At 33.9% G+C, this 15,023-nt stretch overlaps 1 pseudogene; it reads right to left on the bottom strand.

Moving 5' to 3' along the window:
• Nucleotides 1-11,305: 11,305 nt before the first annotated feature.
• LOC136275691 (uncharacterized) lies at nt 11,306-13,991 on the bottom strand (annotated as a pseudogene).
• Nucleotides 13,992-15,023: the final 1,032 nt, after the last annotated feature.

The following is a 15,023-nucleotide window of genomic DNA, read 5'->3' as shown; positions in this document are numbered from 1 at the left end:
CCCTAAAATCTCAAATAACGGATTTTCAAAAGACCTTGACCTTTGACCTTTATGTCATTTTAATCGGCCAAGGTAGACGCTTCAATCCCAAGTGGTCCAAAGTCTCTATGACAAATAGTAAAAAGTTGGAAGTGATTTTATAGAAATTTAAATACTTTCAGGGGCAATAACCACTAGTAGGGGGCCTCAGATCCTTTAGGTATGAATAGATTGAATAACCCTCTAAGTGTACTGAAGACATTAGTAAAAGTACCAAGTTTCTATCTCTTTCGGTTTCAGGGGCTCGTTTCATAAAGGGTCGTAGCGCTGCGCATGTGTAAATAAGGGACTACTAGTTCGAATATTTGCGTTTCATTAAAGAGCGCATCTTAACGTCCGACTAAAGTTAAGCCAAAATTTTACGTCCACTCATAAGTAGGCGTAAGTTCGGACGTCCAAATGAAGCCCAAACAGAATTTTGTTTTTCCTTTCATTAAATGGTTGCACCTTATGCTCTAGACCGTTAAAGAAAACAAGAACACGTTGGGAGGGGGGCGTTTATTTCATTTAAATACATTGTCCATCCTCACCTTTCTAGCGTTTTTTTAACGGCAGATGAGGAACAGCATCTGAAAATAATTACCAGGTATATAAAAATCATCGATATAAACCTATACAATTTATATTCAGCTGGTTTTATTGCATGAACAATGGTTAAAATTTTATTTTGTCTAACTACAATTGGCGTTCCAATATATATTCTTCCCAACATATTCTAATGTCTTAAATCCAGCCGAGTTGTGTTTAAGAAAAGTTAAAATTTTATTAAAAACAGAAAAATTCACCGCACTTTAGTTTTAGCCCAGAATATAAAGGTTGCATTGTATAGCCCATTTAGCGAAGTTAATGTTCCCGACACGTCATAATTTCGAGCAACAGACTACTAGTATATAGATGTTTGATTTTTAGATGATTTATCAAACGATAGTTGTAGATGTTTTTCTGACCTTTGTATCTTGTTCTTAATCATTCTGACAATTGTATATTGTTATGAATAATTAAGTCAAACTGGAGTTAAGACTGGCCACCTGTTGATATTTACAAAAACAAGATGTAGTAAACACAGAATATCATTCACCCCTGCGAATGTGTTCGGAATGTTTTTTTATCGTTGTTAAGTATGTAATAAATCCAGAGGTGCTCGAATGAAAGTTCACTAGACTTCACTGAGATTTGTTCAGTTCCTGTGAAATTTCGAGCGGAAGTATAAGTGTTCGGATAATATTCTCAAAATACGTAAGTACTGGTCGACAACGTGTAGAGTGGTTGATAATATAAACATTGGGTTGCTTAATAAAATCATAGCCATGCTTGATGCTTGTGGTGTGCAATACCCTGTTTTTAAAAAATTAATGGGTGAATGTTTTGCATAAAGTGTAATGTATCGAGCCATTTTCAAGGAACATTCTGCATAAAATAGTACAGTCTGTTTCACTATTGATGTTATTACTAGGTCAGGCACGGATCGAAAATTAATTCTTAGAGGGGATCTCAACTACGCATGTTAATTGTCGCAAGAGCAGAAAAAAAACTATTTTCTGTACTGTCTCGTTTATTTCTAGAACACATTTTATCCACCAATTAATGAAAATAAAGTTCAAAATCAATAAACCTCTAGAATTTATATTTGACTACAAGTACCTAGATTCTCTAAAAACTATGAACACGAGGCACGATTTTAACTGCGAAACAGAAAGGGTCAAATAAAACCACGTGGTCTAAAATTTAAATGACCATAACATTCGCAGGGGTGTCATTGGTCCGTGCGTTTTTGGGTTCTGAGTTTGTTATGCAAATTAGTATAACATAAATGAGATCGAACAACCAATCGATGAGCAATATGACAATCAGCATACAACATTTTAGCACGGCCCGACAAGCAAACTGGCACGCTGTTAGTAAAACGATAATAAGTATCATAGTGACCAATGTGTAATACTAGAAATTCAAGGTCATAACATGGCTATCTGTTTACACAACCAAAGATGACGACATTATGGACAAATAATCCCCAACGAAGAAAATGTAAATTGTTATATATTTTCATTATGTGGCAATATTTTCCCTACCCATGGGCTTGAATCCCTAACCTAAGAGTCATGAATTTTAAAATTTAGGTAGAGTTTAATTTCTTGGACATTATAACCACGCATTCCCTTTATCACTTCCTACTTTGGAAGCAAATATTTTCTAAGATCAAATACATTTTTTACAATATGGCCATTATGACCCCGCCAAAGAACCTAAACACCTAACTTTTTATAGAAAACTTTATGAAGGTCATATTCATGCATTTAGTTTATCTCCCACTTCTGCTTAGTACACCATAGTCTAGTGGAAGTAGAGAAAAAAATCTCAGGTTAAGTAAATGTGTAAAGTGTAAGCTGTTATGAAGATCATAACCATGCATTTCGTTTTAAACAAGGTTTTCCGTAGGAAAATGGCGGGGCGGACGCTTGCTTAAAAGGTACCCATTTTGTCCACATAACGATCAATTGTACATCTGTGGTGTTTTTGGTATCCTGCTTAAGATATTTTTCTTATATCAAGCATTACTTGAGAGGTATATCATTGAAATATATAGACAAAACATACTTTAAAAATGCAAAGATAATGGGGGGGGGGGGGGGGGGTCAGCGTTGATCCCTATGAGTAATGGCCAATTTAATTTGACCTTTTTGCAGCTAAAATGTAATTTAAGCCTGATAAGGATTTGTGACTTGTTGTTAGTATATTCTGATTTAGCAAATTTATTTCTTCAAATATTATTTTTAATTATACACGATGGTCACAATGAATAGAGGGCTTAGGGGAAAAAAACTAGAGCAAGCTCACAATTGATACCCCCCGCTAAGAAAAATTCATAACTCATGTATTTTTTCTATTATAGAAAATATTGGGTAAATCTATTTCATCGTCCATTTTCTATAAATAACAACTCATGAACTGCTCTATTTTTTAAAACTGTTAATGCTAATATGATTACACAAACCAATTTCTATTCTTTAAATTCCATTTTAGTTCCAGTTAACTGTTAATGCATGAGGACATTTGCATCCTTGTGTTAACATACATGACTCGAATCAAACAAAATTCCACATGTCAAGCAGCCATTTAATATAACCATTTTGAATTTTTGGTATACTAAGCCCGATTTTTTTTCCGAAAATTTTTTTTCTACGAGGATCAGAATCTAAAAAAGTAATTTTATGTGGCCTGAGATAAGCAAGCTTTGTGTCAAATTTTAGCTTCTAATTATTTCCATTAATACAAGACATGACACAGACAGGAATTAAGCATTTTTTAGACAATGACCTTGAACTTCCTCAATTGACTTTGTGTCAAGGTCATGACACACCCTCAGGTTATAAGCAAACTTTGTGTGAAGTAAGAAATTCCAATGTTTCTCCATAAGAAAGATATGGACTGGACACGAATTTTGCACTTTTTCTGTCAGTGACCTTGACCTTGCCCAAATGACCTTAGGTCAAGATCATGACACACTCTTAGGTCATAAGCAAAACTTGTGTGAAGTAAGAACTCGCAATGTTTCTCCATTAGAAAGATATGGACTGACAAGAATTTTGCACTTTTCTGTCAGTGACCTTGACCTTGCCCAAATGAACTTGGCTCAAGGTCATGACACACCCTTAGGTTATAAGCAGGGTTATAAGTAAGAACTTCCAATGTTTCTCCATAAGTAAAATATGGACCGGACATGAATTTTGAACAGACAGACGGGCGGACGGACAAGGTGATTCTGATATATACCCCCGTAACTTCGTTTGCGGGGGGGGGGGGGGGGGGGTATAATTATACGAGGCTGCATAAAGAAGATGGATGGATAAGGCGTGTAATATGCCCATACACGGTCGGACAAGCTACTTAAAAAATAAAAATCAATAAATCTGATATTGTTTTTAAAAAATCATTTAAAACATATATTTCACATATCATTGATTTTTAACCTATAAATATGTTCAATACTTGGAATATGCTGACTTAAACAGGCGTATACGTATGAAAACCTGCAAATACTGTCATTTTTTAGAACTTCAAGGCATTTTCTTTTAGAGAGTGGGTCTGTGCTCCATTTTTTCCTCACAGTCTAAAAAAGGTCTAATGAAAAATAAACCAATATCAAGTGCAATATCAAAAAAAAAAGGTGGAGAGATGGCCCACTATGCATTAAGATATCATTTTGTATCCTAACAACTGAAAGTTTTGATAAAATAATACAAGTCCGTAAATTCGTGGCCAAAGACACACGTAACATTTAAACAGCCTACTTTGTTGTGTCTGAAATGGCTCAGTGGTTAGAGTACCTGACAGGAGACTTCCGGTTTGATGTCAGCCGAGAGTGCACGATAGATTTCGTGTAGCTGATAGTTTGTTAGTTTTCGTTTAAATGGAAGTAGTGAAGATTCAAAATAGGTGCCAAGCTGTATCACTGTATATAATTTACTGTACATAAGACATTTTTGTGAACTGTTTGTCCTTGTTTCGTTGCCTTTGAGTCAACAAACGGCAGGATGCCTGCCATTTCGAGTGGCAGCCATGGGGGCGGATCCCAAAATCACAAAAACACAGGGCAAAGAAATTATTGTCGTGAAAATACAATAACAGTAGATGTAATAGATAATGGACAGGTTAAACATGACATTATCAAATTTGTGCATGAACATTGTGGTTTGGGGGCTATGTTTGCTTGTGTTCCTAGATCCGGGAATTTATATGAAATTACACTTGATGGAAAGACCCCTAATCAATATCTATTGGAGGGTATTAAGATTGGAGACAAGATATTTAAATGCAAAGAGTTAGTACAAACATCCGTAATGGTAAGCTTTCTACATCTCCCTGCATATATCGAAGATGAAGAAATTGAAAACACGTTAGAGGCAATGAAAGTTGAGATGGTATCTCAAATCAAAAGACGTTTTTATCCCAGAACAAACATTGCAAATGGAACAAGATATGTCCGAGTAAAACTACCGCCCAACATGTCATCGTTTCCGTATATAATTAAATTCAGGAAAGAATATTACAGTCATAAATTCATAATGGGCAAATGAAACTGTGTTCCCTCTGTAATTCTGGTGATCATTTATTCAGGGCGTGTCCTAAGTTTGTTTGTTTCCGATATAAATTAAAAAAAACAAGGTCACTACGCCAGAATCTGTACAGAACAATTGTGTCGCGGGTGTCTTGAATGGGGAGACGAGTGTTCGTGCCAGTCGAGTGAGCATGAAGTAGACACAAACGATGGTCTGTTGGAAAGATGAATAAGGAGGACGAAGAGGCCCAAGAAAGGGAAATGGAAATGGAAGAAACGCAGAAAGATGAGGGTCTTCGAAAAGATCAAGGAAAAACAAATGAAAAGGTGATGATAGAAGACCTCGAAGGAAAATGAGGCAACAACGGGTGAAAAAAAATGAAAGTTCGGAATCTTCTGAGCCGGATGATGAAATAGTCATCAAAGGAAAGACGAAAAGAAAGAAAAAAGTAAAGAAAGGAAAGGCTAGAAAGAATAAATAAAGTGGATTCACTTATTTTCATTTTAATTTATACCTGTGTTAAGTTAGTTACTTCGTGGAACTGCAATGGTTTATGTGTGTTTATAAAATGAAAATTTTATTTAGTTTGTTTGTAGAAAAAAAGTATGACATTATTGGATTGCAAGAAACACACTGGAAAAATGAATTTATACAAAGATACAAACATTTATGGAATGGTGAAATAATTTATAACAATTATGATCGATCTGCTAGAGGTGTTGCTTTTTGGGAGTTGATTTTAATCAACTCTCCTATGCAGTTACTCTGGCAAACCGAAAGTGAAACAATGTTTGGACCTAAGCACAAATCATCACCGCTGACAAGACTAAGTTCTTGAAAATAATAGAAAAAAATTCGATGTAATGTATGCTGAAGCATTGTTTTCAAGGAAACTTATCTATAAACACTTTGAAAATATTCAATTTTTTTTTTACTACGAACAATTTAGATATTTTTGTATTCTCATGTATTCCTACGCCAGAGTTAATATAGTCTCGTTCAACAAGACTTTCTGCTGTCTCCGTAAATCTGCGACAAGCAAAGAGGGGCTCTCTAGCTTGTCGGATATTAACGGAGACAGCCGACCGTCTAGTAAAACGACACTAGAGTTCGATATCAATAGTGCTTTGATCCATACAATTTTTAGAATTCTTTTGATAACTAATGCATACTAGCTGTTGAAATCTATCTTTAAAAATGACAAAACATATGATTCATATGGGGTTTCTCAAAATTCTTGTAGGAAAAGTCTAAAAATTCATATTATAAAAAAGTGCGTAATTCAAATACAAACTAGAAAGTAATTGCCATGATTTTAAAACAAATGATAATCGATAAAATCAACTCCCGTCAGTACTTCGGTACTTTGATTTGATAAGGAAATATTTTAAAGAAAATGTAAATTTGTAAAAGGTTTGGATGGAAGATTTTTTACATATCAGATATAAAGAAAATGAAGATGTAATTGATATTATTAATATATATGTACCCAACAAGGTAGCAGAGAGATCGTCGTTTTTTTGATGTTATATCAGAAAAAAATACCAAGGTCAAATAATCTTATGATATTGGGAGATTTTAATAATACACTAGGTGAAATTGATCGGTGTGGGAAAAAGTTCACATGTATGATTAAAGTTATAAAGCTTTGTTTGAATTAATGAACAAACACTGTGTTGTTGATATATGGAGGAATAGAAATGCGACGACAATGTTTTCTAGAAAAATGGTTGTTGAAAATACCCTTGTTCAAAGTAAAATAGATTACATATTGATATCTCAGGAACTTAGCAAGTTTGTACGAAATATATATTATCTTGAAAAATACCCTGAGTGATCAATCAATGGTTGTACTTTAGTTTGATAACGAAGATGTAGAAAGAGGTCCTGGCTTATGGATTCTCAATAATGAACTATTATGTGATGAAAAATAAAAGGAAAAAATTATACCGTTGATAGAAAAAAACAAAAAGATTGTATGTTATATAACACATGTTTTTTAGTATGGTGGGATAATTTTAAGTACAAGATTAAGACATGTTCGCAGTATTATAGTAGAAATAGAATTAAGGAACGTAACAAAGAATATTTTGCTCTACAAAACAAAATAAAAAGGTTATCAGAGAGAATTGCAAATGGTGAAAAAATAGATATTGATAGATATGAAGCATTAAAAAGTGAACTGTTAGGAGTTTGAAATGGAAAAATGTAGATGTGCATTTCTTCGATCAAAGGCTCAATGGACAAATGAGTCCGATAAATGTACAAAATATTTTTTGAATTTGGAAAAAATAAGACAAAAATCAAACTCAATCAAAGAATTAATAGATGAAAATGAAGTGGTAAGAAATAGTACAGAAGACTTACTAGAAATTCAATACAATTTTTATTCAAAATCTTATGTATCTGTTAGAATTGAAGAAGAAAGTAAAAAAGAATTTTGATCATTTGTTAAGAAAGGTTTAGATGAGATTGACGTTGAAATGTGTGATAGAAGTATGTGTAACGAAGAAATTGTAAAATCTGTTAAAGAAATGGAAAAAATAATAAGAGTCCAGGCTCTGATGTATTAACTGTTGAATTTTACAAAATATTTTAACCATATTTAGGAGATGTATTATTTAAATTGTTTAAAGAAGTAGAGACAAAAGAAACATCAAAAATGGGAAGGGATATGAAAACTGATTAAGGAAATTCTTTTTTTTTAATTGTTGCTGAAATCTTAATGCTTTGTACTTATTAAGTGTCACTACCATTTATTAACTGTTATCTTATTTTTCAAAGTGTTTTATTATTTGTAATAATTTTATAATTAAGAAATTTCAATCGTAGTGTAAAATTTTATGGGATTTTTCTTGAATTTTCAATAAATATCCAATGGCCATTAACTCAAACTGTAGGTCATTGACCTACTTTTGTGAAAATGAAAAATAACACTACAAGCATAGGTCTATAACATACAATAGATTGTTTGTCATTATCATCAGTGGATTTTTTTTTCATTCAGAGTAAACGTCATCCTTCATGTGCAGAGCCATATTTTTGGTTCATTTTAGTATATACTGTGTCCGCAAATTTTCTTATTTTCTGCTTTCGTATTCTTTGAAATTTAAAACACTGCATGACTGTAAATTAAGATGTTTATACATGTTAAAGGCCACATTTTTCTTTGTTGTCGCTGACTGGGGAAAAAAGCAAACCATCTTTTTTTTAATTTCAAACCATTAAATGAGTATTTATTCTAAATTTCTTTATTCTAAAAAACTGCGAACGCTAACGCCCGTTTCCCGCCTACATTTACATCCAAATATTTCGGAATTTGTCAGATATTCAAAAACTAAGTTTTCCACTTAAAAGTATACTCGAATCCTAATCAATTTATATCAAAATAAAATTTGTAATCAAATTATTAATTTTTAAACAAAAGTTTTGCTAACGCGGGGTCTTAAAATTTCATTGAAATCGGTCTTTATGAGTGAGGAAAATATTATTTAGTGGCCGATATGTGCATACACTATTAATAATCACATGTTTACCTTGGATTTTAAAGTAAATTTTCATTTTAATTCATATTTGTTAATTTTATTTTGAAACGTCACAAAGCAAAATGCTTTGTCTGAATATATTTTTTCGTCGGTAGACATATGAAAATAAAATTAAAATAAAATTTCATATAAACGATTGTTTGACCAAAAATAAAAACCCTACCCTTACTCTCCAATTCAACTTCAACGTTTTACGCATACATTATTTATTAATATAGACATAGAACACATCCTGTTGATTGTTTGCAAATTAATGCATAAGGTTAACTACCAATCTAAATCTTGTTTACTTGGTCTTACAAAGGCTAAATTGGAGAAAATAAATCATAACCTGAACGAAGTATGGATTAAAGCTGAAGCCAGAAATTGTTATTTATTCAAGTGAGTGTTAATCATAAGTTGTATCGAAAGACGAAGTCTTGCCGAGTGCGGAAAATGTCACCAAATTATTCTTCAACGGCGTTGTCCAGAACATTTGACTGGAGGCAAGCACTTTCTCGGAATGGTTGACTACGACAGCCGCTTAATAAATACTTTCTATGGATAGCTAGGCCACTAGTGAACCTCACAATGAAAGAATCATATTTTGTATAGGACACTCAGTGTGCGAAGTCCTTTAAACATATGGACAGACAATATGAGGAGTGCTTAGCCAAATCCAAGTTGGAAAGAGAGAGAGAGAGTGCCATTAGTTAAGGAATATGCACACTGACAGATCATAAAGCGCTGGTTTGGCTTTTTAAATCAAAGGAACCAAAAGATCACATAGCAAGATGGTTTGAAATATTATCTGCGTATAACTTTGAGATACAACAGATCTGGTCAGAAGCATGGTAATGCAGATGGTCTAATCCTTCAAAATGTAAATAAGTTAATAACTGTCAAAAAGACTTCTGGTAAACCTTAGGTTTGGGCATGGTAAAAAATAGTAACAAAGAGTGGCTTGAATGATGATGAATGAAGAAACTCAGCTTCCTATAAGAGCAGTGCAAACCAGGCTCCGGGGCCATCAAAGGTAAGATTTTCTAAAATCTGAGATTTTTCAGAAAATTTTAGTTTTTCTCACCAAACTGTGCTACAAGTAAAAGTTTTCTCAAACTCAGACTTGTTTTTGAGCTTTTTCTCAAACGTGCGTGCCACCAATGTTTTTTCCGACTCAAATGAGAAAAAAAATTGAGATTTCTTAGAAAATCTTGAGATTGGTATAGAGCAACCTCGAATAAAATCTCACGTGAATTCACTCATCCAAAATGGCTGTCAGACGACGTCATCAACGTCGCCGTCGCAATAGAGTTCCTAGACGTTTTAACGATTGTTCGAATCCCCTAAAGACCCTCAATGAAGCTGAGGTATTCGAAAGGTACCGATTTTTCCCGGAGACTATAATGTTCTTTGTCAGTTTAATTCAAGACCAGTTAACATACCAAGTTTTAGTAGCGCTCCGCAATTTCGCTACGGGGTCATTTTATATCACCATTGGGGACACGCTGTTAGTATCAAAAAGTTCTGCTGGGAGAGCCTTTACGTCGGGTGACCAACCTTCTCTGTCATCATGTGAAGGAATTTATTCGACTGCCTTGCAGAGATGAGTTTTCTAGCACCAAAAACAACTTCCATAAACTTGCAGGTAAATACAGCGTCTGCATTTTGTTGACCTTCACCCCAAAAATAAAGAATCCTTAACCCTATCACACATAGACCTACATTATTTCAAATATTTTACCGGTATATAACATTACTTGTTTACTTACAGTACACATTTGTATAACACTGCTCATGCAAAAAAAATATTCAATAAAAATCTCTACATACAACAGCATTACATTATGAATGGCTGAAGCAAATCAATGTTACAGCAACGTATGCGCGGATCTAGAGTTTTATCTACATTAATATCGAAAGGTACCCCATACCACTTTAAATTCACGACATGAAGTGCTCCATTAATAAGCCTCCTGGCCCCCACTGCAAACAAGTTTATCCCTATGACCCCAATGGGAAAAATTTATGAATCCGCGCATGTAGTATAAGGATCTTGATAAGAACAATAGTGGTCGATCAAACGACTTGTCAAAATTTACCGTGTATCATTACATTTGTTTCTTAAATATTCGGTGTTTTTAAATTTTTAATTAATTAAGTCAAATGTTTCTTATTTAAAATTTTCGGTATCACAAGAGCAGATAAAAAGATCTAAAGAAAGTGCAAAATTGAGGAATAACCCCCCTCCCCCAATCTTAAAATAACACGTGCATACAAGTAGATGTTCATGCAATTTAATAATAATATTTTAGGCCAAATAAAAAAATATCTGTGGTTCCGGTAACATAAAAAAAATAGGGTAGGTAGGTAGGTAAGGATTTTTTTTTTAATAGAAATTTTCAAAATGATTTCATAGTACTACTTAGAACTGCATTGTAGGTGACATTTGTATGTAGTGAGATAAATATAAATGTAGGGAGCATCTAGCTTTTTTACTAGGTCAGAGACATTAATTTTTAAATAAAATAAAAATAATTTTTGTATAAAAACAAAAATGTATTAAATGTTCGGCATTAATCATCTGTCTTTTAACACAAACGTAGGAAATTTCATTTCAACCACAGTAATGATATAATTACTTTCAAGTTTTTTATGTTTTTGAGACTCTTTCAAAATGAATGAAAGTGACATCTTTACTTGGTAATCAATATTTTATTTAGAGAGCAAAGACTTTCATGTGGGGCCCTAATTGTATGGCCTCTGCACAAATGGTGTTTTTCCATCTTTCTGACAACTCTCACAAACTGGCAGAACTGTTTTAAATTTCTTTTTCAGGTCAGCATCCATTTCAGCATTTCCTATTCCACAGTAAACACATATGTCATTTCGTCCTAGTCCATATGCATAGTATGGTATTTCTATGGGTGTCACACATTGAAAGTTTGGTCTGTACGTTACATTTTTTCGAATTGATTCAGACACAGTCGGTGGAAATAGACAAGAACCACAAGAATATTCATATTCACTTAAACTTGTTGCTAAAAGAACTTGTTGTCTTTTGTTAAGCCTTGACTTGGAGTAAATAACACGTTTACAACATTCAACACATGTTGCAATAGCTCTTGCATTTTGGGTCGAAAAAGCCAGTTGAGGATTACATGTAACTTCAACAAAAAATGTTTTTGATAGGTTTTCTTCGTTATCCGTAGTATCCCGAATATCATTTTCTCCAGTTCCTGTTTGTCTTTCACACATAGCTGCCTCACAACTCTTCTGTTCTTTTCTTTCACTACATGTACCTTGCTTTGGTTGTTTCTGGATCTTGAGAGAAGGTCTATCAATTTTTGTAGTTTCAGCTTCTTTCAGAACTTCATATGACTGAAAGTGTTCCTTACTTTCATCTAACATTGGATTTGGTAACCAGTTCAAATGTTCACTTTCCATTTTTCAAGGCAAGCAACAACTTTCATCCGAACATTTCTTTATCTGGAATGTATTCGTTGTTTCTAGACAGTGCTTATTTTTCCATTCATTGTATTCTTTGCATTTCTTTGTATGGATTATTTGCAGCTTTGTCAGATCAAGGTTAGGAAATAACTCTCGTGCATGTCTTTTAAGGACTTCTATTTCCTCATCAGTAGCTGGATCAACACCTGTCATCGGTTCATCTTTTAACGAGAGTTTTTGAAACCGGTTTCTTATTACTGATTGAACTGGTTCAATGGATTCAGTCCATTTTTCCCTCAATTCAGGATGTTTCCTTAGCTCTGCCATAGAGTTAATTTTCTCTAACTTTTCTTCAGTTTTTTCATCTTAAATCTTCCTTTCTGTTTGCGCAATTCTGGAGACCATAGTTAAGTACAGACATTACACGCTCTGCAGGATTTCTATAGCTATGCCCAGGTGTACATCTAGCTGTAATGAGCAGGTCCAAGTCAAACTCTTTGAAAAGACAAATACTTGCTATTTTTACAGATTCCAATGTGTTACGTTGGTGGCACACACCATCAGTATACTTAAAAAGAACTCTAGGTATCTTCTCAATGCTACACGCTCAGTTGTCACAGGGACTATACTCTGTCTCCCTCTGACTCCAGTTGATTCAAGACTTCCTGGATTCCCCACAGGTACTTTCGCTTTGTCGTCACAAAAGAAAAGCATAACATCATCTTTCATTTCAACTGATTTGCATTTTAAGTATTTCAAAATCGCAGCACAGTAGTGATCATCTGGATGTTGAATTCTCAACTGTCTTCTCTGAATTTTATGTTGACATTAACATTGAGGCGAGAAGTGAAGTTCATTGCAGTTTTGGTATATGGGTTTGTAAGTGCAAATTGGAGTCGCACGAGACTTTTGGATGGAATCAAGGTGTCTGAGAGACAGTTGTCTGTTGCTTGTTGTATCATATCTGATAATGATATCCATTGTGCCATATGAGCAAATCCATGTCTCCTATCATCCGCAACTGTGACTTCTCCCACCATTTTCCCCAACAATTCAAAACAAATGTCAAATTCATAAGAGGGACGACCTGGGTTTAAATGACGCAAATCTGGTATAAGTCCTTGTTCTCCTAAGAAAATCAATCTGAGTCTCTGTTGCATATCAGGGTGATTAGCACTTGACCGATCAAGTGCTAATTCATTATATATAAAGTCAACAATGTATTTTGGCAATGTTCTTTAGTTTCATTTTGAATGCATTTTTCTGGCCTCTTGTGTGATATTCCCTTAGATGGGGCTTCAATTTTTGAACCATCCTGCCTCCTTGTGTTAAAAATTGAGCTTCTGTTCGGTTGGGTGCCACATGCACTAAGGAAACTGTTGTTATTATTGATCCACCAGGACAGTACCTGATGATATCCACTGGGAAAGATAACTGGAGTTCACTGAAAAAACGGTTTCTCTGCATGTTGTTTTCAAATGGATTCTCCACATGCTTGCTTTCATCAATACTGGATTCATCTCACCTGCCTCTTTAACTTCTTTTTCAATGATTGAGTATTTGGATTTCACAAACAATGCTCCTTTTCTGTGTTCAACTGTGGCATGTTTATCTACTGTTCTTACTGGATGATCACTGTTCCTGTTTTCCTCCGATTCCTTAGCTTTTCCATCTATATACGTTTTATATCCTAAAAAATTCAGCCAACAGTTCTAATTGTTTAGCTATTTCCTTCCATGCAGGCGAAGACTTCATAACTGGTCCTTTTAGTAAACTGAAAAGTGCTTCAGCATGAGATTTTAAAAGCCCACTTGATAGGGGCTGACTTTTAATCTTTTTCCTTTTTGTATCATTATAACCTGTATACTGATCAAATGGTGGTGGGACTGATGAAACATGGTTGTAGCGAAGTGCTGCATCATTTATAGTTGTCTGTTATATACCATAAGGCGTTACTTGTGACCTGAAATAAAAACAAAAATTTGTGAGTTTCTGAGGGAGACTAATGCAACTGGCATTTACATATACATGTAAACTCTGCTTTTGTTTCTATTGAATATATATATATATATATATATATATATATATATATATATATATATATATATATATATATATATATCTTGGTGCACATTTACTAACCTCAGAAAGAGTTATATGCAGGATGATGACAGTGATATGGAACAATGGCTAGTGATATTTGTCCTGCTACATAGGGGATATACTGGTACTGTACCAGTTATCGGCTAAGACCAGTTATCGGCTAAACTGAGAGATCGGGTTTATAGCACGCGACAATCCAAGATTTTTTAATTCAGTCGTCTTTTTCGAATAAAGAAAAGTAAGTTTGCTTGAAAACTTTCATGAATATGTTTTATACATGAGCTTAAACGATCATTGTTTACCGCTGATTTTACATCTTTGCACTTTCAGCAGTGGGGGAAGTGACGTAATTAGTTAAAAATAGAATATTACCTCTTTGTGATACGATATTATATCCCTTCTTTGATTTGACATATAAAATCAATACATTTAACATGTATAAACAAAAGGAATTCAAGAATTTCCGAGAGATTCGTATTGCAATTGAACGCCTGATTGCACAATTATGTATTGAATAGTATACGATTTGGTGTATTACCGTATTATAATAAACGAATTATTTTATGAGTTTTGTTTATAATGTATCATGACCCTGAATACTTTAGTCTTGCCTCACAAGGGGCATAATTCAAACTACATTTAGCAGAGTATAAAGTCAATATGAACACGGATTTTTACTATGTTATTATCACGAAGCCGATAACTGGTACAGTAAATCGTAAAAACTCGGCAAATTCGGGGCGTGCTTAAAAGCACAAAACAAGATGTTTTGGGTTCTAAATAATGATATAAACTAACAGATTGATAAATAAGGAGTTCACTTTTTAAAGTATGTCAAGTTTTATCAAAA

This window comes from Magallana gigas, chromosome 5, assembly GCF_963853765.1.
Source record: "Magallana gigas chromosome 5, xbMagGiga1.1, whole genome shotgun sequence".
In the NCBI taxonomy this organism is placed as follows: domain Eukaryota; kingdom Metazoa; phylum Mollusca; class Bivalvia; order Ostreida; family Ostreidae; genus Magallana; species Magallana gigas.
Note: the sequence above shows the minus strand (reverse complement) of the source record. Positions and strands in the feature narration are given on the sequence as shown.